The sequence below is a fragment of the Aulonocara stuartgranti genome, assembly GCF_965226115.1.
Source record: "Aulonocara stuartgranti genome assembly, chromosome: 23".
Lineage (NCBI taxonomy): Eukaryota > Metazoa > Chordata > Actinopteri > Cichliformes > Cichlidae > Aulonocara > Aulonocara stuartgranti.
The window spans coordinates 23,759,699-23,786,867 of record NC_138958.1 but is presented as its reverse complement, the minus strand read 5'-3'; the positions used below and the strand labels follow the sequence as shown (position 1 = coordinate 23,786,867).

Here is a 27,169-nt window from a genome sequence, read left to right as displayed (position 1 = left end):
GTTCATTAATGTGTGCTATGCAGTTCATTTTAAGTAACCCACACCTGCAAACTGATGTTCCCCCTTTTAAGGCAATTCAGGGTTGAGTTTAACTGAAAGCAACTGCTGGCTTTCTGCACCCTTTATTTTCAGCCCCCAACCTCATCACAGCAGTAGATGTTCCCTGGCATGCATCAGCCCCATCCTGCAGTGATGTCATTGTTTCCATGGTGATATAACAGCCAGTGCAACCAGTAGAGGAGTGTGACTTTGACCACGTTATGGATCCACAAAGAGGTCAGCAGAGCCTGCAGGATCCGGGGGGGGGGGGGGGGGTCACAAATGGGAGCGGAGCCGTTTGATTCATCAATATCCTGATAGCTGGTTACAGGTTGGGCTCTAGATGTCATTTTAGGCTTTTATGCTGCTGGTGGTGCTAATGGGGGCGGTATTAATTATATATTTTTGCATGTAGACTCTTTAGTTGCTATGACAGTAAGAAAAATACCACACAGCAGGATTTAAAAGAGAAATAAATCAAGAATGTATGCCTTTCATGCTTTGATTACAAAAATAATCAATAAAAGAAAAAGAAAACTTGAGAAAACTCCTAATTTTGTTAATCATCTTGCAACCCTTCCAGTTTAGTCTTGGCTCCTATTGTCGTTTCCCACACCTTTTGCTTTTCAAAAAAGGTTACAGCCAGATTGTTTAGATACATAAGGAACACACATCGAAAGAAAAACAACACAGTCAAGCATAATAAACTGCATGATCAAAAACTGTTTGCTTCTGCAGTATCTTCCCCGGCACATCTGTGTCAGGTGAACCTGTGCATTCAATGGTGTCAGCGTAATTGGCAGAATCACTGCTCCCCCTGGTGGAGCCCCTGTTCCAAAATCGACACCTATACTGTATGTTCAACTAAAATTTGCAGCTGCCCAAATGGACAAGCCAGATGCCTTCTGGAGAAAGGTTTTATGGAGAGATGAGACAAAGACTGAGATGCTTGGTCACAATGACCAGAGGTATGTTTGGAGGAGTAAAGGTGAGGCTTTCAAACCCAAGAGATGACTCAGTTCATCTCGGCTGGAGATGGTTTGCTCTGCGCCGAGTCAAACTGGGATATCAGAGAGGAATCGCTGACCTGACGTCAACTGAAATGAAGTTACTGCTCAGAGACATGTAGACGGGGTCTACAGTAAAGATGGTGTAAAAGAAATGAATTCAGCGTCTGAACACCATACAGGTGGTTTTTTTTCTTGTTTTTATGCCACTTCATTTTTTAGTTCTTTTACTTGTTTTTTTTACACTACTTTTTGACTGTTTGTATGTGAAAAGTATTTAATAAATAAATAAACTTACTTAATTACTTACAACACTTGGAGGCTGAGGTACAGCTTTGCCAGGATCCTCAGATACGCACATATCGACAGACAGTTAAAGAAAAGAAAACTATGTGAATTAAAGACAGCGTAACGAAGCCCTATAGCTGTGAAATACATCAAAGCTCGTTTTGGATGTATCTCCTGAAGGCTCAGTGCTAATAATTTCGGGTTTTTTTAGCTTATTATTTCGTTTTTATTATGGTATTAAAGAGTGGAGGCAAATCTCTACCAGCCTACCGTGCCCACCAAGTAGACAGTGGACCATTCATGATCATGAAGAGCTGGAATTACACTTGTGAACTGAATAACTTTCTATTATTGACACATCAAACAAACGGCTGCCAGGACAAACAGGACAACTGTGACATGTTTACACAGCACGAGCTCGCCGCCGTGTTTCTCAAAACTTCCTGTCTGTCAGCCCAAGCCCTCTCTTTATTACCCAAACTGAAGTGAATTTTGATGCCAATTACTGCACTACCGCACTTGTATACACCTACACCTACGCACACAATCTGCTAGAAATCAACTGACACGTACACAAACACCCACCGGCTCACGCAAACAAACACAGCTCAAATGCATCCAGAAGTCGTTGCTTAGGAGCGAGCGCGTTGTTAACACAAGCTAGATATAGAAACAGATGGTTGTGAAATCTCCGTCCTGCCGCTCGCTCTGTCATTTCTCTCTCTGTGACGCCACTCAAACACATATCAGCGGGAAAACACAAGATTAGACTTTCAGCTTAATGACTCCTTTTTGGCATACAAAAATATCCGTCATGACACCAACGCAAACAATCATTTCTCTTCTTTGTGAGCATAATTCCCCCTCTATTATATTTAAATATATATATATATATATATTTGACAATAGTCAAGCTGATCCTCTGGCTGAGTGCAGTCACTTAGAGCTGGCTCCCTGGGCCCCATGAGTCATGGGAAAACTGAGTGTGAAATGTCATGGGGGCATTTGAGCAGAAGTAGTGAATCTGGCAGCAGGTTTCCTGCTTTTGCTTTTTCTTTTCTTTATGTCACTTTAAAAGCTCTCATTAAGCCAGAGTTTATCAGCGATGTCTCTAGTAGGTTACTGTGTCTGATGTGGGCCTGTCTGATCATTACTGTGTTTTCTTTGAAAGTAAAATCTCAGCCCACACAAATATATCAACAACAGTGATCACAAAACGGTGTATAACTGAACACAGTAGTGCAATTTTTAACCAGGTCTTCCCATTAACACCTGACCTGTCCAGAGGGTCAGTCAATGAGCTCGTCAATAGCTTCAATGCTAACATGTTAAATGTAATGGACACTATTGCTCCCATTAAGGTGAAGGTTATCTCTGGAAGGAAAAAGTCTCCATGGAGAAACTCCACACTGGTGAAAAATGAAAAAAGAGAGTGTAGGAAAGCTGAGCGCAGATGGAGAAAAACAAACCTCCAGGTTCATTATGACATTTATAAAGAGAAACTTCACAATTATAATTTACAACTGAGGAATGCAAGGAGGTCCTACTTCTCTGACATCATCACTAAAAACAGCCATAATGCTCGGGTCTTATTTTCTACAGTTGACAGGCTAACAAACCCTCCTGTGTCAGTGGCAGCTGAACTTCATTCGACCATGGCCTTCAATGACTTTGCCAAATTCTTCACTGAAAAAATCCAAAAAATTAGACAAGCAATTGGTACATCAACAGCAGATCCAGGATATGTACTGTGTCCACCAAAAAACTGTTTAAACACCATGAAACAGTTTCAACCTATTAACAGCAAAGACCTGGAGGACATCTTAGGTCAACTGAACTCCTCCTCCTGCTGTTTAGATGTCCTGCCAACAAGTTTTTTCAAAAAGGTCTCAAAGACTTTAGAGTCAGACCTGTTACAGATCGTCAACTTTTCTTTATTATCAGGTGTGTTTCCAGAATCACTAAAAACTGCTGTAATCAAACCTATACTGAAAAAGGACAATCTTGACAAGACACAAATGAACAACTACAGGCCGATCTCAAATCTCCCGTTTTTAAGTAAGATCATTGAAAAAGCAGTTTCCCAACAGCTCAGTTACTTCTTAAAACAGAATAATTGCTACGATGCCTTCCAGTCAGGTTTTAGACAGAACCACAGCACTGAAACCGCTCTGACCAAAGTGTTTAATGACATATGTCTGAATACAGACAGTGGAAAAATGTCAGTCCTAGTTTTACTGGATCTCAGTGCAGCATTTGATACAGTTGACCACAACATATTACTCAAACGACTGGAGAACTGGACAGGTCTTTCAGGAACTGTACTAAACTGGTTCAAAACATACGTAGAAAACAGGAAATACTTTGTATCAATAGGTAACTTCACATCTGAGCAGACAAGTATCACATGTGGAGTTCCCCAAGGTTCCATCTTGGGACCCCTTCTGTTTAACATCTACATGCTCCCACTGGCACAGATTATAAACAACAACAAAATAAACTATCACAGCTATGCAGATGACACACAAATATATATCACAATGTCACCAGGAGACCGAGGCCCTGTACAGGCTCTTGGTAAATGCATTGAGGAAATCAATGACTGGTTGTGCCACAATTTTCTCCAGCTAAACAAAAACAAAACTGAGGTAATAGTCTTTGGCGCCAAAGAAAAACGATTACAGGTCACCAGAGAACTTCAATCTATACATCTAAAAACCACAAACCAGGCGAGAAATTTGGGTGTAGTGATGGATGCAGACCTAAACTTAGAAAAACACATTAAGACAATAACAAAGTCAGCTTACTATCACCTCAAGAATATATCAAGGATAAAAGATCTGATGTCTCAACAGGACCTGGAAAAACTAGTCCATGCATTCATCTTTAGTAGGCTTGATTACTGTAACAGCATCTTTACAGGTCTACCTAAAAAATCAGTCAGACAACTACAGCTCATTCAGAACTCTGCTGCTCGAGTCCTCACTAAGACCAAAAAAGTGGACCACATCAGTCCAGCTCTGAGGTCCTTACACTGGCTGCCTGTCCGTCAGAGGATAGACTTTAAAGTTCTGATGCTGGCCTATAAAGCTCTGAATGGTTTAGGACCAAAATACATCAATGACCTCCTGACCCAGTATGAACCATCCAGATCCCTCAGGTCATCTGGATCCGGTCTTTTATCAGTTCCCAGAGTCAGAACCAGACACGGAGAAGCTGCATTCAGCTTTTATGCTCCTTATATCTGGAACAAACTCCCAGAAAGCCTCAGATCAGCTGAAACACTCAGTTTATTTAAATCCAGGTTGAAGACTCACCTGTTCTCAGCTGCATTTGAATAAAGCACCAAATCCACACTTTAAGCTTAAATTTCAAAACTTACATTTAACTACTGATTTTATCTACTGTTCTGATTTTATCTGTTTTGATTTTATATACTGTTGTTTGTTTGTTTGTTTGTTTGTTAATTAGTTAGTTAGTTTATTTGCTTGTTTTATTCAATTTTAAATCATGCTTTTTATTTGTTCTTGTTTCTAATGTCTCTGTAAAGCACTTTGAATCACCTTGTTGTTGAATTGTGCTATACAAATAAACTTGCCTTGCCTTGCCTTGCCTAGGTTTATATGTATATAAGGTGGCTCTGCAGATGGCAGCGATGGTGCGTCATTTTATCTCATGGAGGTAAAATCAGATGGAGCACATTTATTAAGTTGTTCAAGACCAGAGTAGAAAACAACTCATCGCTCTCCGCTGACTTTGTTTTGCATGAAACTGCATCCTTGTCAAACTGAAACATGCTTAGCTGCAGCGTGACATGCAAAAATGAGTTTCATATAAGTTGCTGAACATTATTTCTGTAATATTGTAGGGTCTACACCTACTTCTAAATTGCATTGAGATGCCACTTATAAATTTAAATATCCACTTTTTAAATAAGTGGATAAAGTTCTTTTTAAGTAAAGTTTTTTTTGTTGTTGCTGTAGTTCAGGTTGTATTAGCATGGTATTTATATCATTGAGCCAGCTGTGGGTAACATTATTATGTTCACAAGGGCCCTAGCTGTGTCCTGTATGGAAAAATGTTATGTTTGTAGCCGACTGTTCCCCTATGCCATGCTTTTCAGAGCATGAGTCACTGTGTCTATGTTCTTTGTTCTGGAGTGAAATAACTCATCAGCCATTCATGAATTTATTCAATGTTGTTACTGTAACACCTTTGAAGCTGTGTTTTTAACTAAAATACTGAGAAGAATTCATGTTAAAACTGTGTTGGCTTACCGAAGTTGAAAAGCTGTCGTCGGTGATCAATGAGATAGGAAAGCGACGAGCTGAGGCGTCTTCTCTGTGAGGGAAAAAAAGAATACATGTTAGGACATCATTAAACTGTGGAAAAAAATGTTTAACTTGTAACATCCTTCTCTCTAAAAGAGGAGCTGTGTGTCACTGGGTCAGAAACAAGCCTAAGCTGCTTTAATTCACCAACATCTTTACATTTAAACCTCTGAATCATGTCTAGCTAGTCCTGAATCAAATGAGGGGCGTTTTCTACATGACAGCTTTCATTTTGGACTGTGCTTGAAGCAGCCGGGCGGGAGACATGCGTGCGCGCAGCAGCTTAGCTCTGTCACCTGGAGTCTGCCGGCAGCGTTAATCCGATCGTCAGCGTGGCCTTTCCTCTTTTTTAAGCTGCCGCTGATGCACAACAACAAAGCCAGAGATGATCTAATCTATTCACAGTGTCAGCACGTGTGAATATTTTTTGCCTGTCTGGGTGTTTTATTTTCTCATTATGGGCTTGAGTGTCATTGCAAGCATTGTTTTATTGTTGTTGTTATTGCACATGCTTTCTTTTGCAAAACCATATGAAACAAATGGTTTTGTTCTCTAACAAGATCGTACTGTTTGGTTTTCCTTCAAAAAAGCAAGATTTCCTTTTAATCTGTAACTGACTTTGTAGGGTAGCATAGGTTAGCATACGTTAAAAGTGATAATGGGGAAATTTTAGCTAGCTTGGCTCTGGTAAAAGTTGACAAAAACCAACTATCAGCACTTCTAAAGCACAACTCTCATTTCTTGAGAGAAGCAGATGTGGATCAAAAGCACCAAAACTGCAGTTCCTCTAATGGCCACTTGAGGGTGCCCCCAAAGGCGATCAATATCCATTGACGCCCATGTTAAAACTTTACAGCAGAAACAAACATGTTTGGAGACTGACATGAAAAACTCTTTTGGTATCTACTACGAATTTCCCCAAGTACTTTGATAAATTTTCACTATGTAAAGTTCTACAACGTGGTCGCAGTTTTTATGTGGCCAAAAAAAAAAAAAAAATAGAAACAGAAGTCATTAGGATAGCTTCCAATTCAATTGTAGGGATGATAATATTCTAAAGAATAAATCAAAAATAATTATCTTCCACAAACAAGTGATTACAAGAGTGTGCATGCCAAACAGACGCACTCCATGGCGAGCTGCTTTTAAGATTTATCAAATTCTTGGATCGGACCGCTGGGGCTGAGCCAGGGGATGAGTTAAAGCTTAAGTCGGCCATGAAGAAACACAGATTTGCACGTTTGCTCTGCTTTGGGACTGTAAGGAGGCAGAACACAGAGCATCCTGTTAACATTAAAACAGTGTGAAAGGACCGTGGGGGAGTTCTGGAGCCAAAAACAGGCATTCGGAGAGAGACACCGAATGCAACAGAGGGCTGAATGAAGGAGAGAGAGGAGGGGAGAAGAGATTTTCCAAACAGGAAAGGGGGGGGGGGGGGGGGGGGGGGTGAGTTATTAGAGTAGAAAGAATAAGAGGGGAAAAAGTGGGGAAAAGATAACTCACAGAGGAGGAAAGTCAAATATTTCCTTCTTTTTTTTTTTTTTTTTTTTTAAAAGAATGAACATCTCTGCAAGTGACAGAACAATGCCACTGTTATTAATGTTGTCTTGCTCGACAGTAATTTTTTGTGCTTATGCTATTAACCCATGTGGTCATGCTTAACTTATCAGCTTTAGCCTTTAGCTATTAAATTAAACCACAAGGTCTCTTGTAATTTAAGACATTTTCATTCGTCTACTCAGTTGATGCACAGAGTAGGAAATGTATTTACTAATGCCGCTAATGCTTGCTGAAAACTATACTACTATTTTAGCAGTTTAAGGTTATAACCACATGTAAATTGTACAGAAAGCAGATTTTTATTATGAATGTTTAAAGTTTCTGAGTTACAGGTGAACTTTCAGTATTTCCCACGCAAAGACTTTATACTTTCAATTATATGGAAACTCATTTCTGTATGTTTGTTTATATGTCTTTAATGGTTCATCACCATATGCAATCAGATTACTAGTGGATAATCTCCTGGCCCTTATTTTGAAAACCCAGCCCTTGTGATATCCCACCAGTCTGCTTGCTGGACAGGTTCCTGTTGTGGCTGTCCTCTTTATTATTCAGCTGCTTTCCAAGAACCTGGAACTAGCAGAAAACAGTTTTCACACGACTCTTTGTCCTTCCTCTATAGCAGGGGTGGGCAACTCCAGGCCTCAAGGGCCGGTGTCCTGCAGGTTTTAGATGTGTCCTTGATCCAACACAGCTGATTCAAATGGCTAAATTACCTCCTCAACATGTCTTTCATTCTCCACAGGCCTGGTCTGTTGACCCAGGGTGATATCTAAAACCTGCAGGACACCGGCCCTCGAGGCCTGAAGTTGCCCACCCCTGCTCTATAGGAACCTCCTGGATACACCCTTACTAACATCAGAGGTTAAGAATTAAGAGGTTAAGCGTACTGATGATTGATAAGTCTGAGCATCTCTATAAAAGCATTAGTTTTGGCAGTTTGCAGGTCAGTAGCATTCAGGTGTGTGCTAACACAATGCCACAATATTCCCAGGAGTGGACATTTCAGTAAATTCACCATAACATCATAAATTCATAAATTCACCCTCAGCTTTCAATTCTGCTCCAGTCAGACCCAGAGATGCTTAAACTCCTCCACTTTGGGCAGCAACTCAGCTATAAATCAGGCGGAAATCCTTGGGCTACAATCCCCGGCTTCCAAAACTACCCTCTGGTACAATGAACATTAAAATTTTAAATATTTTCGCTTATTTTGCTTCAGTTCTATTTTTCTTTAATTAGTTATCCATCTGCATACAGACAGAACCAGATAAAAGGCAGGCAGGCTCTCTGAAGAAAGGCAGAGAAAGAAAAAAAAAAACTAAGATCATACAGGAAGTAATGTCTCTTACAGAGGAGAGCTGCCCAGCCAGGGAGGCTTAGCCAGAAAGAGAAAGGGATGAAGGGAAAGAAAGAAACTGAGAGACGTATAGTTACAGCTCCGTCCAAAAATATCGGGAGCGTGACAGGAATAGAACCGCTGGACTGAGCACCACATGTTTTTAATGGTTACAGTAAATGATCCTGTCTCTCACACAGCAGCTGCCCTGTTTATGAAACCCAAATGTTCCTCAGCACAGTTCGTCATTCTTTTATTTTCAAAAGTGCATCCATCTTCATTACTCATGAGTAATTCATTATTAAGTGCAACTTTTCCTCACTGTAGGATGAAACCAATTAACAGGAGTTGCTTAACTGAGTAAAAAAGTATGTTTTTGGCCTTCTCATGACTGTCTCTTTGTCTCTGCAAAGCACCAGAATCAGCAAACACCCACTGATTTCCCCAGACTGCTTTTTAACAAAAACGATATATCTAAAGAGTTTCTTATCTTATCACCAAACTCATTAATTCAAGCTTTTACAGGATGATAATTTGACATCTTCACAATCTTATCAGTCATCCAAAGCGACTGTCAACCCACCAGCGCATCATCTTCATCGGTTTAAAAACAAACAAAAGAACAAAGTGCAAGGTGGAACAAACACGTCATTACTCATCAGCCCCTGGAAAGGTCGAACACAGATGACTAGATACTTTTTGTGCATCCTGACATCCAACTTGACCCGCATACGCCTCCCTGGAGGAGGGATTCCAAGTGGGTCAAACAGGGGGCAAACTGAGAGAAGACGGAGGAAGGATGGAGGAAGGCGGAGATGGAGGTCAGAGGGCGACATAATCCACAGATTTTCCCTCTTCATCAGAAATGAGGCAAACAGGAAATTAATACTCATCTTAGTGTCGTGTGAAAGGCCCCGACAAAACCTCGCTCAACTTCTCTGAAATGAGAAGAGGCAAAAAAAATGGCAGAAAGACACTTCCAGAATTATCTGGTTGTGTTTTAATTGAGCAGCCTCTCTGCATTATTGGCAGTTTCTAACTCTGGCAAATGACCTGCAGAGTCTTGGAGATCCAAATCCGAATTTCACACTGAAGCCTTTACAAACATACATTAACTAAAAATCAGTGGAGAAGACACTTGATCTGTCTCACTTGATCAGGTCAATTTCGACATTTCTTCAAAGGCAATTAACTGATCTTAATGCTGAAACCCTGAGAGAAAGCTCACAATGAGTCGTACTCTTATCCTATCCTTTGGATGCCAAGAAAACTCATAAATAAGCAGTTTTCCCCATCACAGCGTTCCCCCCTGAGCACAACATTAGCTCCAACCCCTCAACACGAAACCATGGCTCAGCCTGTACACTTCGTCATTTGCAAATCTCAGATAGGCTGCTTAAATTGCATCACTGTGCAAACAGTTGCTGCTGACTCTGCAAGCTTCTTTGCAACCCACTGTCACTTCAGTTCTTTTACTTTTGAAGATGTCTATTGTATTTGCTGATGTAGCTTGTCAGTAATGCTTTACCCACCACCAGGTGGTCCAAGAACAGCATTTCTGCCACATATAAATTACTGCAGCTGGCACGACCATCCAAAACTAAAGTGGCCTTCATAGAACTCATACATTTTTTGCTTTCTCAACAATGTCACAGATTATGATTAAGTTTAAAGGTTTGGCTGTGGCTCAGAAGGTAAAGCAGGCTATCCACCAATCAGAAGGTTGGAGGGTCGATCCTTGGCCCCTCTAAGTTATGTATCTTTGGGCACCCTGAGTTGCCCCTGATGCATTCGTATGTGAACATTAGATTAAAAGTGCATTAGAGGTGGGAATCACCATACATCCCATGATACGATATTATCACAATACTTAACGCACGATACGATATTATTGCAATTTTTTTTAAATATTTTGCGATATTCAGATTCTGTACATAAAGGTAAACTTTATCAATATTCATTTTATCTAATATCAAAGTCTCACACTCAGTCTTTCTCTCATTTCAGTCAGTTTTATTGTTGACAAACTGAACGGCTTGTATTATAGTCTAGTCCAACTTAACTGAATGCAACCATCTGGTACAATTATAGCTATTCTGAACTATGCAACTTATGAAAACTATGCAGCCCATTCAGCAACTGAATAATTTGAAAGTAAATTAAAACAAAATATAATTTTACATTAAATAAAAAAGTTTTAAACTTAATTAAAATAAAACATGTCTTAAATTAAAATAAGTAAACTGTCATGTTTATTGCTGCCAAAAAAAAGTTAAACACATTTGGACAGTGAAGGAATGTCAGGATTCTTGCTCAGAAAAAGGATCAACATGCTCTGAAGACAGAGTTCTAGTCCCCAAAAACCTTGTTTGCAACAAAATATCGATTTCTGCTGTCCCTGTATCGATACATTATTAGCAAACAAAATATCACGATACTACACAGTATCGATTTCCCCCCCCCACCCCTATTATGTATAGAAAAAAGCACTTGTATAATGACTGGGTAGCAAACTCTTTATTTTTGAAGCAGGGTTGTTTTAGAGGCAGGTTTTTATTTCTAATCCCTTGTGTTTGAAAAGTACCATCCACTGCAGCAAGATGTTTACTATAATTTCTGCTTCAGAGTTGGACATTTTCACACTGACGTCCATGGGGATTGACTCACTTTCGGAGCTGGCCCCTAGTGGCCATTGGCGGAACTGAAGTTCTTGGAACTTCAGCACTGGCAGATGTGAACACATCACTTAGTAGGTGAAAGGGCAGAATTGTCAGTCCTGTGATGAGTAGATGATCTCACAACATCCACAGAGGTGTCTTTAGAAGAAACACTGACAAGGATTACTTCTATTTTGAAACCACCTCTAATCATTTTCACTCTAGTTTTAAGAACAATCTCAGACAGTTTTTTTATGCAAAGCATCCATAAAGCACCTACAGGCCTGTATTTAGTGCCAAGGTTACTGAGGATAATGAGTATGGCTGCCACCTGATGACTTAGTAGCTTCTGCTAAACAGACTCCTACCTCCTCGAGCAAGTGCTAAAGGCTAAATAAAGACTGCACGTTCGTGTTGCTTAGCAATGCTGCTGTACTTTAAATCACTAAAGTGCCACTCGATTCTCCGGTTTTATTTTCAAAACCCACACAAAGATTTTCCTGAAATAATAATGAAAACATGCTGCAGGAAACGTGTTGCTCTATGGTAACAACGTGAGCGCTGAAGCTGCGGTCTGTGTTTGTGGCGTGTTTTGGTTCAAGCTGGTGATCCAGACAGATAATTTGACAGAGACTCTCCTCCAAGGTTTTTGCTTCCTCCCTTTTAACTTGGCCATCACCCCCGCTTCCTCATCTATAATTCACACAGGCAACCTACCTCCCTCCCCCCCACACACACAAACCTGTTCATACACAATCCCTCAGGCCACACGCAAACACGGGTATGTTTAATGCATCAAAGTCGCTATAGGAGTTCAAGGTGAAATCCATTCTGTAATATGCGCGGATACTGCACAAAGAAATAATTCAAGACAACTTTACAGGGAGTCTTTAATCCCCAATAAGTACTGCAAACTATGAGATTAGGCTTTGCACTTCTTTAACGTTCCTCTACATCATGTTGGTGTCGATAACCATTTCACATTTGGCATTAAACGCTTACGACTTCTCATTATCTTTCCATCGCCGCTGTGTAATTACCTCAGTGATTCATTTCGCCTTATTCCAATCACGACTCTCCATCTAGTCCTGAACTCTTTTATTCTGCAGGAGACTTGTAATCAGTGCAATCACACAGTGGTAAAGAGAGAGAAGGAAGGTGGCAGTTTTCGAAACTACAGAAGAGGTGAGCATCAGTGATCCCTGTGAAAACTATTAATGACTGTAGCACCAGTTTGGAGATGAAAAGGTGTACCTGAATGTTTTTTCTTTGTTAAGCCACTTAACACTGACCTGTGAATCGTCCAAGCATAAAAAGCCCCTTTTGTTAAAGAAACCATTTCTTTTGTTGAATTTATGAAAAAAAAATGTCAAAGATTACACAGTTTGACAGGTAAAATAGTATTTTTGCACCAACAAGATGATTCCCAAAGAGCTATTAGTTGAAAACCTGACATATCTCAGCATGGTGTGCAGTGTGTCCTTAAAAATATTTGAGTAAACTGGATGAAATAAGTATTGGACCTAATAAACTATCTATAGCAGATGATCAGTAGCTAAAAGTTATACCCTGGTGAAACAGGAAAAAAAATCCAACAATGACCTGACACAGGACCTGAGAGATGCATCTGGACTTCCAGGTCTGATGGAGTGATGAATCCACATTTTTTGGTTCAAATCATTGGCAGTATGTACAGAGGAGGACAGGAGAGCGGTACAACAGTGAGCGTCTACAGCCATCTGTAAAACATGTTGGAGGGGCTGTCATGGTTTGATGTGCATTTCAGCCAGCGGTGTTGGAGATCTTGTCAAAATTGGTGGAATTATGAACACAGAAAAGTACCATCACTTTTTGATCCACTGTTAAATACAATCTGAAAATCATCTGATTGTCAGCAGCTCAACTTTTCAGCATGACAATGATTGCAAACACACAAATACAGTAAAAGCATGGAACACTATAATGGATCGGCCTCCCCAGAGCCCAAATCTCAACATTATTGAAGCAGTGTGGGATCTTGTTGACAGAGAACAGAACAAAAGGCAGAAACATCCAAAGAAGAGCTTTGAATGTCCTTCAAGAAGCCTGGAGAACTATTCCTGAAGACGACTTAAAGAAATGACAAGAAAGCTGCCTAAGAGAGTTCAGACTGTGCTGAAGAATAAAGGTGGTCCCACCAAATATTGACTTTCAGGCACATTAGAGTTGTACAAACTCTGTTTTTTGCCTTATATATTGTATTTGCATGTATGTTTGCACATGTTCACAAAATATGAAGAGCACATTACTGCTGTCTTAACTTTATTAATATCAGAGAGAAAAGAAACATAGGAGATGACAGGGAATAAACCAAACAACTGTAGATGGTATCTGTCTTCTACATAAGTCTGCAAACTTGTTTTAGCTTATGACGGTTGGACCAAAGCTTCATTACAAGTTTCACATGAATGTGAATTATGAGGTGTGAAAATACAGCATTAGTTTGGCTCTAATTTTAGCATAGGGGGTGTCACAGATAAATTTGTGGGTCATACTATAATTTAGAAAGGCCTTTCTTTTTCTAGTTCACAATTTCATCAGAAATTAATTATTTATCCTGAGACTCTGAATTCCCATTATTCCCAGTAGTGTTTTTTTTACTCTAAATGAGTACTTAAAGTTATTTTTATTAAGAGCCACATACATTAACAAAGTAGTTTATTACGTGCTTTTTAGTGCTTTCAAATGGTCATAAACACAGTCACACAGTCATGTCTAAAGGTGCAATAAGGTGTATTTTTATCCACACTTTTAACTTTGGGTAGATTTTTGTGGGAAATGGTAAAAAGTAAACAGTGAGTGAGAACGAAACTTAAAGGGAGGTCTTAGATGAGTATCCCAGTCAAATTTGTGTATTGTTTGGTTGTTTTCCTGGAATGAATTGCATAATGTGACGTTAGTTATCATCTGACAGCAAAACTTACAGTTATTTGATCTCAGTTAGCTGCTAATGTAACCCAGTGAAACCTGAAATCCACAGCAGGTAGGCTGAAATGTAAAATTTGCTTTAGCTCACACTTAATTAACTTATCAATTTCCTTTGACTTCCCCTACAGTTGTGGTATATCTGCAAACCACTCTGCAACCCACCTTCACCCCAGTTCCTCCTTTTACGCTGCATGACTCAGTGTTCTGTCTTACGTCACTGATGCCTGTTTTGTGTTGTACCCGGGATGTTTGTGTTGCTTCCTGCACAGAGCCAAGCTGCTAAATAAAAATTGCAGAAGGAAATACCGATCTACTTTTGACAGTTCCTGACTGAAACATTTATCTTAAGACGGCAACACAGCCAAAACTCTGTTCTCTCCACTTTCCCTGTGGCTAAACAACAGACTTGTTTTACAGGAAACCAGTAGGAAAGTGTAGACCTGTAAAATCCATGCAAATCTCTCTTTGTCATAATTTGAAATGTTAAAAAGTCACACAGGGAGGTATCACTGTACAGTGTGTGCAGGAGTCAGCCAGAAGAGGACTCAGTGGACCCAAGAGAAGATGCTTCGGAGCAAATTTCACTGGAAAAATAGGGCATCGTGGAATCCAGCTCTTTAAATGCATCCATTAAGTCTGATCCTTGAGTCAGGAGCCCCAGAGAAAAGTAATATCCTGTTTATGACAAGAAACAACAGGAAATGTGGTTTTGATTATTGGATTTAGTTGCTGCAATAGCATGCTATTAGCATGAAAAAGAAGCTAGAAAATTTCCCATGTTTAGACTGACTACAACAAGTAACCACACAGTAACATGAGCTTTATAATGGATTGGCTCTTTTACTCACTGTTGAAGTACAGCAGAGAAGAGCATAAACACACATGCTTCCTACGTGTAATGCTCTCTGCCCTTCACATGACCTAAAAGCTTAAACATGTGCTCGTAGCACTTTCTCCTCTGTAAAGCAGGAAGGACCAGGTGCGGGTCTTCGTGTCTCCAAGACGACAGCTGCAGTTAACAGCGAGGACAGGTGGCTGAACTGATCTATATGCATTCACAGTATGTATATATGGAGGTTTTTAGTGGCCTTGGAGCATTACAAGCACATTCATCAATCAACACGTTAGCACAGCGCCACCCGAAATGGTGCCCGGAGGCTGCGATTTCATTACTTTCACCCTGAGGAATGCAAAGAGAGTGAAAAACATTTAGGAAGAAGACTGCAGTTGTTACGCAGACATTTCTGGTTAATCCTTGAAGCTTTTTAAAGTTTCCTTGATGGAAATATGCAGCTGAGACATAAGCTAGCCGCCAATGTGAACCTCTGCGATGATAATATACAGGAACTATTTAGTTCTTAGTTTGTGTTATAAAAGCTACTCTGAACATCTTAAATGTCTTAAATGTCGCCCATGACAAATATATATCTACATTACTGTGCAAAAGTCTTGAGCGACACCTAATGTCTTTATATTTTCTTGCACTTGTTTGGGTAAATCACACTTTTATAGCAAAATATAAAGAATATAAAGTGAATTTATAAGTATAAACTAAAACTAAAATAACAAATAAAAAGTGAAATGAGCAAACACAATCTAAAAGTTAACAGAAACTGAATAAAACTGAAAATGATCATGTAAAGAGTTACATTACAAAACTATTAAACTTTAAACTAATGACTTACGCTGCTTTCTAAATCTGAGCGCATCTGAGGTTAAAAGGAAACTTTAATCTAAGTAAGATTCTGCTCAAGTCACTGAAATGGTCAGAAATTACAAAGCACACGCACACCTGACACCGTTTGAAGCTCAATGCTGTACACATTTAGTCTCTGGGTTTTATTACCTGTTGTTACTAAGCAGCTACCTCACCTTGCTCCTTTTTATCTGCACCCAGACACGTGTCAGAAAAACCTATATGTCCTGTGCTGTCTCGACTGTCTCAGGCTTTCAAATGAGACGTCCTTTTCTCCTGTAATCATCTCATGAGGAGAAGATGAAACTGTCGGAGGTGGTTATTGTTGGGAATAACACTTCTGGTCAATCTGATTGCCCTAAAACTTCAACTAAAGCTGATTAAAAACTGCACCTCTTGAAGCTTCTGTTATTTTTAGCCTTTAACCTCATGCGAACTGAGATGAATTTTGCAAATACATCAAGTTCTGTTTTCTTTAAATCGTCCACTCAACACCCAAACTGACGGGATGCTACCTCATGTCATTGGCCTCCTCTGGGTGTTTTCCACTATGCAGCATCATCCCGCATTCCTCAAATACACTACCAGTCAGTTCACCGGCTCTGCTGCAGTCTTCCCCCCTCCCGCCCCTGAAATGACAAACTGTCTCCTGTGGCTCACCTCCTCTTACAGCTTTGGCATCTAGCGTCATGCACATCAAGTATCACTTGTCAACACTCACTTCAGGGCTTCCTGTCAAAGTCAAGGGACTCCCGTGTTCCTGTCTCCAACACTTTGCCTCTTCAAATTATCCACAGCACGCATTAATCTCTGACAGGGAGGTATAAAAACACTGCAGCCTGAGAGGCAGATGTTGAGAAACGCTGGGCGACTACAGCAGCTCCTGTGCCAGCTGGATAATCAGCCTAGACTTTATCTCCCCCCCTAATGATTAAGAACCTGATTAAGAAGTTCGGAAAAAGTTGCATTTTGTATTGTTAAATACCCGGGCTCAATATCCCTGCAATTTCGGATTAAATCTACAGTTTAGGCATATTTTTTTTGCAGTTGAAGATGTCATGAAGAGAAAACAGTGCCTTTCTTTTCTGCACTTGACTTCGCTGTGGCACCTACATTTATCTCCGCTGACTAACAGCAGCGAGAAGCAGGGTGGTGTTGACTCTTTCTCTCTCCCACTCATTTTGCCCTTCAAGCATGGCAACAGTTGGTTAACTGCCTGCTGCGCCCTATTCCGAAGGCACGGGCTTGGCAGAACCGGAAGAGGGATGCAGGAGGAGGGAGGAGGGGAAAAAAAGGGAAAGAGAGGAGAGGAGGTGCTGGGTGATTGGGGGACAAGCTGTGACCCCAACAACAAGGACAGAAAGAGGGCGCATCCGCCCCCCTCGTCCTGCCCGCCTCAGCCCTGGCTTGTCATCCCAAGTTGGTCCCAGAAAGCAGACAGCTCGCCTGAGAGCTGCCCAGCAACCGTGCGAGCAGACGGAGACAGAGATAGGCGGAGAGAAAAGGGGATTCAGGGAGGGGAGCGAGGGGGCGTCATGCCACTATAGATATGACAGACATTGCGGTGACTTCTAGCACGCAGTTATACATGCGTAACGTTGGCGAGACGGCAGAAACAAAAGTAGGAGGGTGGCACAGCGGTGTGGTGGTTAGCAGCGTTGCCTCACAGCGAGAAGGTTCTGAGTTGCTGTGTGTTTGCCCTGTGATGGACTGGAGACCTGTCCAAGGACTATATACATATAAATATATATACATAAATATGTGAGTCACAGGCCTACGTCCATCTTTCATTTACAGTGAATACTGCAACCTGCCCGAGGCCAACTGTCCACTATAAAAAGTAAGGGAGGAAAAGGCTTCTTACATATAAACACCGGTGCATGCCGTTACACGCCCATGTTACAGTACTGTCTGCCCTGTTGGTGCTGCTGGCAAGAAATGCATAGTAGATGTTGTTTAGTTTTAAAAAATACCAGTTCATTTTTGTCAGTTGCTTTGAAGGCGTCATAATTTCTCATGCATAATGCAGTTTTTGTGGGTATAATTCAAATGTTATTGTTGTGAATTTAAAAGGATAGGATGCTTTAATATGTTTTCACAGGTGCATAAATGCTAAAAACAACAGACTGTTGCTCAACGACAGGATGGCTTCATTTTATCTGATATAGATAAGAACCTTCTTGGTCTTAAGATGAACCTGTGTGCCAAGATCGGTTGCTCAACTCTTAATGATATGGGAGGAGTTTGTGGACAAAGAAACAAACCAACACACAGAGAAACAGAGATTTGGTGCATTACGGTGCGATTAAGACTATTAGAAGTTTGTTTAACTACTAAGTGAATATGGAGTGGTTTATTGTCCCCTCGGATGGTGCCACAACACGAAAGAACAAAACAGATAAAAGCAGGAGGCGGAGGAATAAATAGTAGAAAGGACAAAAAGAAAGGAAAAAGAAACAGAAAAGATAGAGTGGGAGAAAAAAAAGGGCGCTACATCGCCACCTGCTCCAAAAGTCGATCGAGCTGTCAGCAAACTTGTGACAGCCAGCTCAGCCGGCGCTGACAGGCAGCGTAATGCATCCTGCGGTCTCGCTCGGCTTGGTGTCGCTCCCACTGAGAAACCACCAACAATCTGTTGGCTATGAGTCGCTAACCGCCAACGGCCGCATGCCATCACAGCTACAGCCTCTAAATAGAACCCAATCAGCATTGTTTCCAAGTGAAATAAAGTATAAAAAAATCAGAAGATCAGGCTTTTATCTCGGTTTCGCACACACAGGCACACAGCAGCAGCAGCAGCTCACCCTGAGTGAACCGTGGTGGCTGAATAATCAGGGGTGTCTAGACGGAGCACGTCACAAAGACTAAAGGTCATCAAACCAGAGGAACAACAGCCCCTGGCTTATCACAGCATCACTTTTTTCATATTCGCCGTCCTTCGAATATGTCAGCAGCAAATATTCTCAATCTGTGCCAAACAAAAGAGAATGATACCCAGGGAGATGCTGATTAGAGATCATACACACAATCAGACAAGGAAGAGGAGAAGAAGAAAGAAAGAAAGCCGGCTCTTTTTCTCTTGAGAATTTTCCTTTTTTCCCCCAGCCTGTATAATACTGAGCATGCACATCATATTTGTAGCTGTAAAAGCAGCTAGAAAGGGACTATATAATATAATACACAGCATCTTACCTGGTGGGGCAGTTATTCCAGCTTTTTGTCTGCAAAGAGGACACAAGGGGGAGGGGGCAAGGCAGCGGCTTCTGCAGAGAAAGAGAGAGGAAAAAGAAAAGAGATGAAGAGGTGAGAAGAGGAGAGAGCAGGAGTCAGAGGGGCAGCGCCACGCAGACGAAGAGATGCCTTTTTGTCAGCAAGCGGAGCTGGCGAGCACGCCGCTGCAGATTACGCACTCCCTCTCATCCACACACACAGAGGACCGGCACACTGCCTCACAAAGATCTCCCCTTCACCAGCACGCACACACACACACATACAGATAGTGCTGCAGACAAGCCAGTGTCTGCATTACATTGGGGTTGGGTGGAGAAAAGGGGAGGGTGGAGATGTACACAAGAAATGTGTGTGTGTCAGGGCTACATTAATTCATCTTTGAAAGGGATATGAAGCTCATCAAACCCCCAGAGGGAATTAAGTTCCAACATAAAAGACCATCTCCATCCAAGAAATTTCCAGAAGTGCGTTTCATTCTCTTCCCTGTTTATCTCAGCCCTACACATTACAAATGCATGAAACATTTTAACATGACAGTATCTGTGTGTGTGTGTGTGTGTGTGTGTGTGTGTGTGTGTGTGTGTGTGTGTGTGTGTGTGTGTGTATCGTATGTACAAAGGAGGGGTGCAGGGTTTGCCCCTGTGGTGAATAATTGCTCTGTCCTGGTGCTCATTTGCAGGCATGGCCAAGTGCAGCAGCAGCAGCACCGAAACAAAGACAGCGAAGGGGAACCGGAGGGTGAGGGGGGGGATGTCTGTAGACTGCAGAGGCCGGACCAGCAGAGCAGAAGCACACACAGCCCGGTTTCACCAGGCCTCCGACCTCAAACCACATGAAATGAAATATATTTAGAGTGCAGAGGCTAACAATGGTCTCGGGCCAGTAATCCATCACGTGAGCTACTAGAGATGTCAAAGATGTTAATAAATACAGGGATTATGAGCAGAGCGCTGGAGTGGCTAAAAGCCTGAGTGAGTGCAAATTTGAATAATTGGAAGGGTGAGTGGATTTAATGAAACAAACGACAGGTTCAGATTTTTTTCTTGGTCAGAATTTGTCTCACTCAGGTCACCGCAAAAAGAACCAATGACTTCCCATTTATAACGTGACTCTGATATGCGTCATAATTAGGAATTAGCCTCAACCACACACACCTAGAGACTGGTTGGCAACCCCTGGACAACCCCTGGTTGCTAGGGAGTGATGCTTATTCCCTGACCTGAGTGCAGCCAGAACCTCGTAGATTTGAAACAGAAATTTAGGAATTCCTTGACAATGTCACGGTTCTGGGTCAGTTTGACCCAGTATTTTGAGTTTATGTTTTGGTTTAATTTTGCATCAGGGATTGTTCTCTTGTGTTAATGATTATGATGTTTATTATTAGAGTTTCATGTTTCTGTTTATTTGTGTTAAGGATTTGTTCTCGGTTGTATCTCACGTTTAGTTTAGTTCAGGTTCCATGTGTCATTCTCTGTCTGTCTCTCAGTGTCAGGTCTGCGTCTTGGTGTAGTGTTCTCGTTTCCTGTTTTATTGTGAAGGTCTGCGCCTCATGTGAGTGTGTTCAGTTTTACCTCTGTCTCGTCTTGTTGATTATTCCCAGCTGTGTCCACCACCTGTGTGTAATTCCCCTGTGTTTCTCTGTGTGTATTTAAGTTTGTGTCCTCTGTCTTTGTAGTTGCTGGTCCGTCTGCGTATCCACCATGTTTCATCCGTGTGTTCCCTGTTGTCATCATCATGTACCATCGTCTTCCTTCCTTCCTTCCTTCCTTCCTTCCTTCCTTCCTTCCTTCCTTTATGTTCAGGTTCGTGTTCTTGTTCTTGCTCTGTAGTTTAGTTGTCCCAGTATAGTTTAGTTCTCCATTTTGCCGTTTGCCTCTCCATATTTTTGTGTTCAATAAATCACCTTCACACCTTCACGACTGCCTGCGCTTGGATCCTCTTTTTCCTTTTCCACATGGCTCTTCTCACTCGCTGTGACAGACAAATAGTTACAGACTTGCTGCAGTGCAGCAGTTTAAGTACAAAATGACAGCCTTGCTATTCAGCCTTTAATAAAGGAACATAACCCAAATACAACCAGTTGCCAACCAGTTGAATTGAGTGTCAAAGACGAGTAACGCTCACCTGCGTAGACAAACTCAGACTGACTGCAACAACGTGACAGCCTGTGTTCATAAATTACGTGGCAATTATGTGTGAACCTTCATCAGTGTGAGAGCGACTGCAGTCACTTTGAATCAGACTGTGATTGTTGCCTTCCTCAAGGTAATCTGTGCAATCACCATCCATCCAAAGTGGTTGCCCAGAGGCCAAGAGTGGTTTAACTCTGGGCAGCCAGGCGGTTGCTGGTTTCTGATAGCAAAATATTCAGTTTAATAACGAGGTAGCCACCAGTTGCAAGGAGGTTGCTGCCCCATTTTTACTATAGCGTGACCGAGTCTTTAGCTAGTAATCATGGGAGCGCATTCAAAGACTAAAGACTTGTTCTCATAATATCCAACCGCACATCCATTGCTTCTAATCGCAGACGATAACGTTAGCAACTTGCTAGCAAATATAGGAGCATTTACTGTCTAATGATCTGGAGTTTGTGGAGACCAAGCCTGAGCTAAGCTTACAGTAAACAGTAAACAGTCAATCTTTGATACAGGGTCTTGACTTTGCAATATAAAATCTAAAATGTACAAGTTTACAGTTTCTATAAGATGACCAAAAAAAAAATGCTATAAAAAGTTGATGGTCTTTATTCTGAACATAAGCATTTTTAAAGGACCTGCCCTTTAAGGAGCCAATAAATTAAGCCATTAAAGTAAAACCAGTACAACCACATTGATGTCAAGAGACACTCCCTGACATGATCGCCAAACCTCGGAGGCCAGTGAGGTTGATGTGAAGCTGAATCACAAAGGACAGAGTCATTACGGTTTCCAAAACCACTTTAGAAGTTAGAGGCTGTGCTCCTTCCACATCCTCTCTTAGTCTCCAATGTGAAAAATTATGATATCAGCAATACATACTGGCCACCCTGCTCTCTGAAGATTTTCTATTGGTAATTGAAAAACCAATATCGGTCGACCACAAGCAGAAAGAGCCATCAGCATGAGGCTATAATCAACCTGTCAGCATCGAGGTCTGGATCAAGTTTAAAGAAAACAAATGAGACATTTAAAATGACAGCTGAAAAATAATCTCAGTGTCAAATTAAAATATGAGCTCATATTCAGATTTCACCTCTTCGGGAGGGTTCGGTGCTCATCATGAGCCGAGCAACAAAACAGATCCGTCAGAGTCTGAAGTCCAGAGAGACGGAAGAGATAAGGAGAAAACTGGATGGATGGAGAGACGAACAGAAGGAATGAAAGATTGGGGGAGGGAGGCTCAGACGTCCCTGTCAACGCCTCCAGCCTTTAAGGAGGTCGTGCCAGCACCGATTAGAGACCAAGCCTGGACCGAAGCTGCAGAGCCAGCTAGCACAGTCCGGTAACATCTAATCTCCCAGAAAGCAGATGTCGGTTGCGCTAACGCCAATATGCCACAGCCGAACTGTCAACAAGACACAGCGACAGGCAGATCACTCGTCATGTTGTTCACCCTGTGTTTAAGCCGCACACGTGGTTGGTAAAACAAATCAGTGCAAACAGACCTCAAATCTGCAGACTGATCCAACATTATGTCGATCTCACTGCACTGTTGGAAGCACAGGTTGGTCAATGAAGGTTGTGTTTGGCTTCTGTAAGGGCAGGGATAGCTCAGTAGGTAGAGTGGTGGCCCCATGATCGGAAGGTCGGGGATTCGATTCCCCTGAACGGCTACCCTGAGGTACCCCTGAGCAAGGTACCGTCCCTACACACTGCTCCCCGGGTGCCCAGTGGCTGCCCACTGCTTCACTGAGTGAATGGGTTAAATGCAGAGAGGGATTTTCCCCACGGGGACCAATAAAGTACACCTTCTTCTTCTTCTTCTTCTTCTTCTTCTGTAAGACTGGGACAGAGCCAAGTCATCATGATCTGGCTTGGCCGAACTGATCACCGTGACTTCTGTGCAATCACCCCGGGCTCCTTCAGCTAGACATGGATGATTTGGTCCTGTATGAAGAGCTGCTGGATATCCCTGGACAACACCCAAATCATCACAAGAATAAGGCCGGAAGAAAAGTCTTTTAAATAATGTAATTTCAAGATGTACCTCCTCTGATCGAGTCTCTAACTCTTGCCTTTAAAGCAAACACCTGCCAGATTGGAAGCTGAACGCACACATACACAGACAGGGATGGATTAGCACTTGAGGGAGGTTCTAAAGCAAATCACTGCAGTGTGAACTAATTCAGCATCATCTGCTTCTCCAGGATAGCAACCAGCTGCTGACTATTACTGGAACTGATATATATACAGACTTGCCTGAGTACCATCATAAGATACCCAAAAGATGACAACTCATCTTCTGAAAGCATGAGGAAAAACAAAATGCAGCACTAGCACAAATTACGTTTGGCTGAGCGAGCAAATTTACTGCAGGTGCTTCGAGGACAAAACAGCAGCGATGGCAGCCTCGGTGCTTCAGTGTCATTAGGGCTGTGATTGCGGCTCTATTTTATTTTGTATAACTCGGACTGCTGTAGCTTATGAGAGTGCTGAGAGGAGTTAATATGAATGCAGATATCGATTAAAGATTACAGCGAGTGCTTTGGGAAAATAAGGTCAAACAAGTGTGAGATAAAGGGAATGTGGAAAGCTAATCTTAGGTTTAGATGTTCCATCGATGTTTTCTGACATTTTAAAGGTTATGAGATGAATCAGGATAACAAATGGCAGCTTAAAGAGGCAGAGAAATTTTTTATTACGGCACATCTATAAAGCTGTGTAATGCAACAGCTAAGATGTCTGATGCAACTTGGTCAGACAGATTACATCCATCAAGGCGAGGCTATAATCTCCTGTGATTGGTTGTTTCACTGTCCGGAAACGTTGGAAAGAGGTGGCATAGCAGCTACATGGGTCAGTTTGAAAAATGTTATTTTATTAATCAGGAGTCCTGAAACTGCGATTTTACACCCATGAAATTGCAAGTGGTTCCAACAAGCATCTACTGTAAGGACTGGTTTGTAAAAAAAAAAAATCAAACAACAGTCTCAAAGCTCTTTGTCCAAGCAAGAGCTCAAACCTCAAAGTCATCAACATTACTTACAAAAAAATGTAACAAACCCACACACTCCAAGGTATTTGTAAAGGCTTTTCAGCTTTGCTTCAACACAAACCTGCACGTTCACTGACTAATGACTGACGCTTTATTAGCAAGTGAGCATATGGTTTGATACTACAGTTAATCCTCTATTTTGAAACGTATAAACTAGTACGATAAAGATGTAAATTACTGAATATGATCCAAAATGAGGGAGTGCACCTATAAACTCAGCAGGATAGTGTTTAGAGAGGTCAAGACAAAAAGTCGTTTGACCATTTTTATTAATTTATCTTTTTTACAGCCACAGCTATCGCCATCTGGTGGCCTTGAGATAAAATGAATCTACATCTACAATATGTTTTATAAGGTCTATGGAGGCAGTTGACACTTGTTCTGTTATTTGTTCTTACAAAATTTATACAAACAGCATTATTTATTCATTGATAAAAATTTCCTCTAGAATGAATGGGAATAGAAGAGTTAAAAATGAAATAGTGGAAATACTTAAGTAAAATCCCAGTAGAGACGAACTCTTATCACAAAGAGAGTCACACTGGGTAAAAGAGTGCAAATTCCTCAATCAGGAGGGGAACTTCAGAGTGAAAGAATTTATTTCAATAAGAGAGCAGTGATAATGATTTAGAGACTCTTTTATAGCCTGCCTGGCTCTGGAAGATGATCAGGTAAGTCTTCAGTCAATAACTAATCATAGCAGACACAACAATGCTAAAACCCTCAAGCCCAATCTAAGAGTCCAAGTCTTTTTAGTATTTTGGCCTGCTTTATAAAAAAACATAAAGGTTGCATTCATATGTTTCCTTGTTTCCTCTTACCATGTTAACTCCACGCTAATACTTTCACCCAGACGTGGACCTAATAATCGCCTGTGCTGGCACAGTAATGGCTGAGGATTGGATCACCGCTAGCATCAGCAGGACGGCGGGAGCAATCTCTTTCCAGCATGAGGCTGACGTCCAATTCAAACAACAACAACTGCTCCATTTAGCTCGAAATAGAGGGAAACACAGCGGCATCTGCTTGTTTTGTTGTTTGCTTTAAACAAGTAGTAAATTTGATTTAAGACCGTGGAAATCTAATTACTCAAATCCCTGCTGATTTAACTGTCTGTTTAATGGTTAGCAGGAAGTCATCCGTCCCAGAGATCACCAGTAACTTCGTCCACTGAGGATAATTATGATTATTACATTAAAGTCTCTCCTTTTAGTACAATATCAATTTGGACAAAAATTTTCTCTCCTATGTTTCTGCCAAGGCATTCACTTATTGATGTTTGCTCTAGGACGCTTTGATGTTAAGAGGTCAAAGGTGACTCTGTTCAGACCAAACATATGAGCTGATCCGCTCCATCCCTTAAGAGCCTTCTGCATATAGACACAACAGCGTGACTCACACAAACACCACTGCGTGACATCTTATCCGAGCCGTGTGCGCTGCAGACAGCATAAGAAGTCATTAGACATCCACTGATTTACCACAAAGACAATTATTCTGCACAATCCTATAGCTCACAAATGTTCCTTGCTTTATATTCATGTCTGGTAACATCCTAATTTCAGATTCCAACTATCTGCACTTCAGTTAAGATTTTTAGGTTACTCTGTTGCTGGTTCACACCATCCATCCATGTTCTGCCATTTCTCTGGGCCTGATATGGAGGGGCATCAGTGTTAGTACAAATGCTAAGACTTCCCTCTTCCCAGCAATAGTTTTCCACCAAGCTCCCTAGCCAGTTGAGAGACATAATCATAGCATGTCCTTGGTCTTCCCCATTCTCTTAGTGTTTGGACATACATTGAAAAAAATCACTCGGAAAGTGTTGAGGACCCAGCCTAGTCAGATACCAAACTACCTTTCCTGGGTGGCCTTCTTTTGCTGTATCTAAGGGTAAGCCTGGAGTCCCTTGAGACGCAGATCATTTCCATCACAACTCTTACCAGTTAGTGAGAGTAGGAAAGTACAGTATGAGTAAAAAATTAAACTTAAAAAAGGGGTTTTCTAAAATTCAGCACAAATTCAGGTCTCTATCGGCATGCTTTGTGGACTTTCCAGTCAGCCTAGGAAACATAATAACATGGTTAAGCTTACAATGACAGCTTCAGTCATCAGCAAAGGTAACTCTACACTTAAAAGCCACAGATCAGCAAAATGTTCAATTCAGCTGTTTAAACCTTTAAAACTTCAATCTCAAATTCCAATGCCCTGTTCAGGTCTCCTTGAGGAGCTTGACGTTTGCTCCCCACCTTATTCGCTTAGTCTAAACTCTGCAGTGAAGTACACCAGACACCAGTCAACACTTTAAGGGAAAAAAAGAAAAAAAATCTTGTCCTTCTGTTGAATTTAAGCCTTGACTGCCTAAAAGCTACTTCTGTCACCATCTATGCTTCTATGTAGTCATATATTGCTTTCTGACCTGCAGGAACATTTTCGTAGTTTCAGTGATTTTAATAGCTCTAGTACGGTCTCAACTCGCTGTAGGAGCAGAATGTCTCAGAAAACTGTTCTTTTGTGGTCTTTTTTAGCTGCTACTATAAAGTAGATACTTTATTATCATGAGAAGAGTCAAGCACATAAATACAAGAAACTATCACAGTCAAACAAATGTTTGCTTTTCCTTATATACTGCAGATAGCGGATACTCAAATACCCAAATAACCACATGAGTTTTTAAGACAATGAATTAATTAATAAAACAAATTAATCTCTGTGAGTCAAAAGCTCAGGATGCAGACAGTGTTTTCTACTTTGAATCTGTGACACAAAGGGAAACCAGTGTCTTCATGCATTATTGTATGGAGACGGTGATAAATAGGATGGACACAGTCTGCTAATCAGTTTGTGATTGGATGTAGTCA

The 27,169-nt window shown here is 41.3% G+C and overlaps 1 protein-coding gene across 4 annotated transcripts in view; it reads right to left on the bottom strand.

Moving 5' to 3' along the window:
* The window catches only part of LOC309700300 (uncharacterized protein), an 81,461-nt gene that overhangs the window by 29,773 nt on the left and 24,519 nt on the right, over window positions 1-27,169 (bottom strand). For 2 of the 4 annotated variants that reach the window (XM_082523797.1, XM_082523794.1), the window contains exons 2-3: window positions 19,077-19,147; window positions 5,612-5,675 (exon numbers count right to left, since the gene is read on the bottom strand). The gene's annotated coding sequence lies outside the window, so the exon portion shown is untranslated. Of the gene's footprint in view, window positions 1-5,611; window positions 5,676-19,076; window positions 19,148-22,346; window positions 22,412-27,169 lie in introns of those variants that run through there. The other 2 variants (XM_082523795.1, XM_082523796.1) reach the window with 2 other exon arrangements.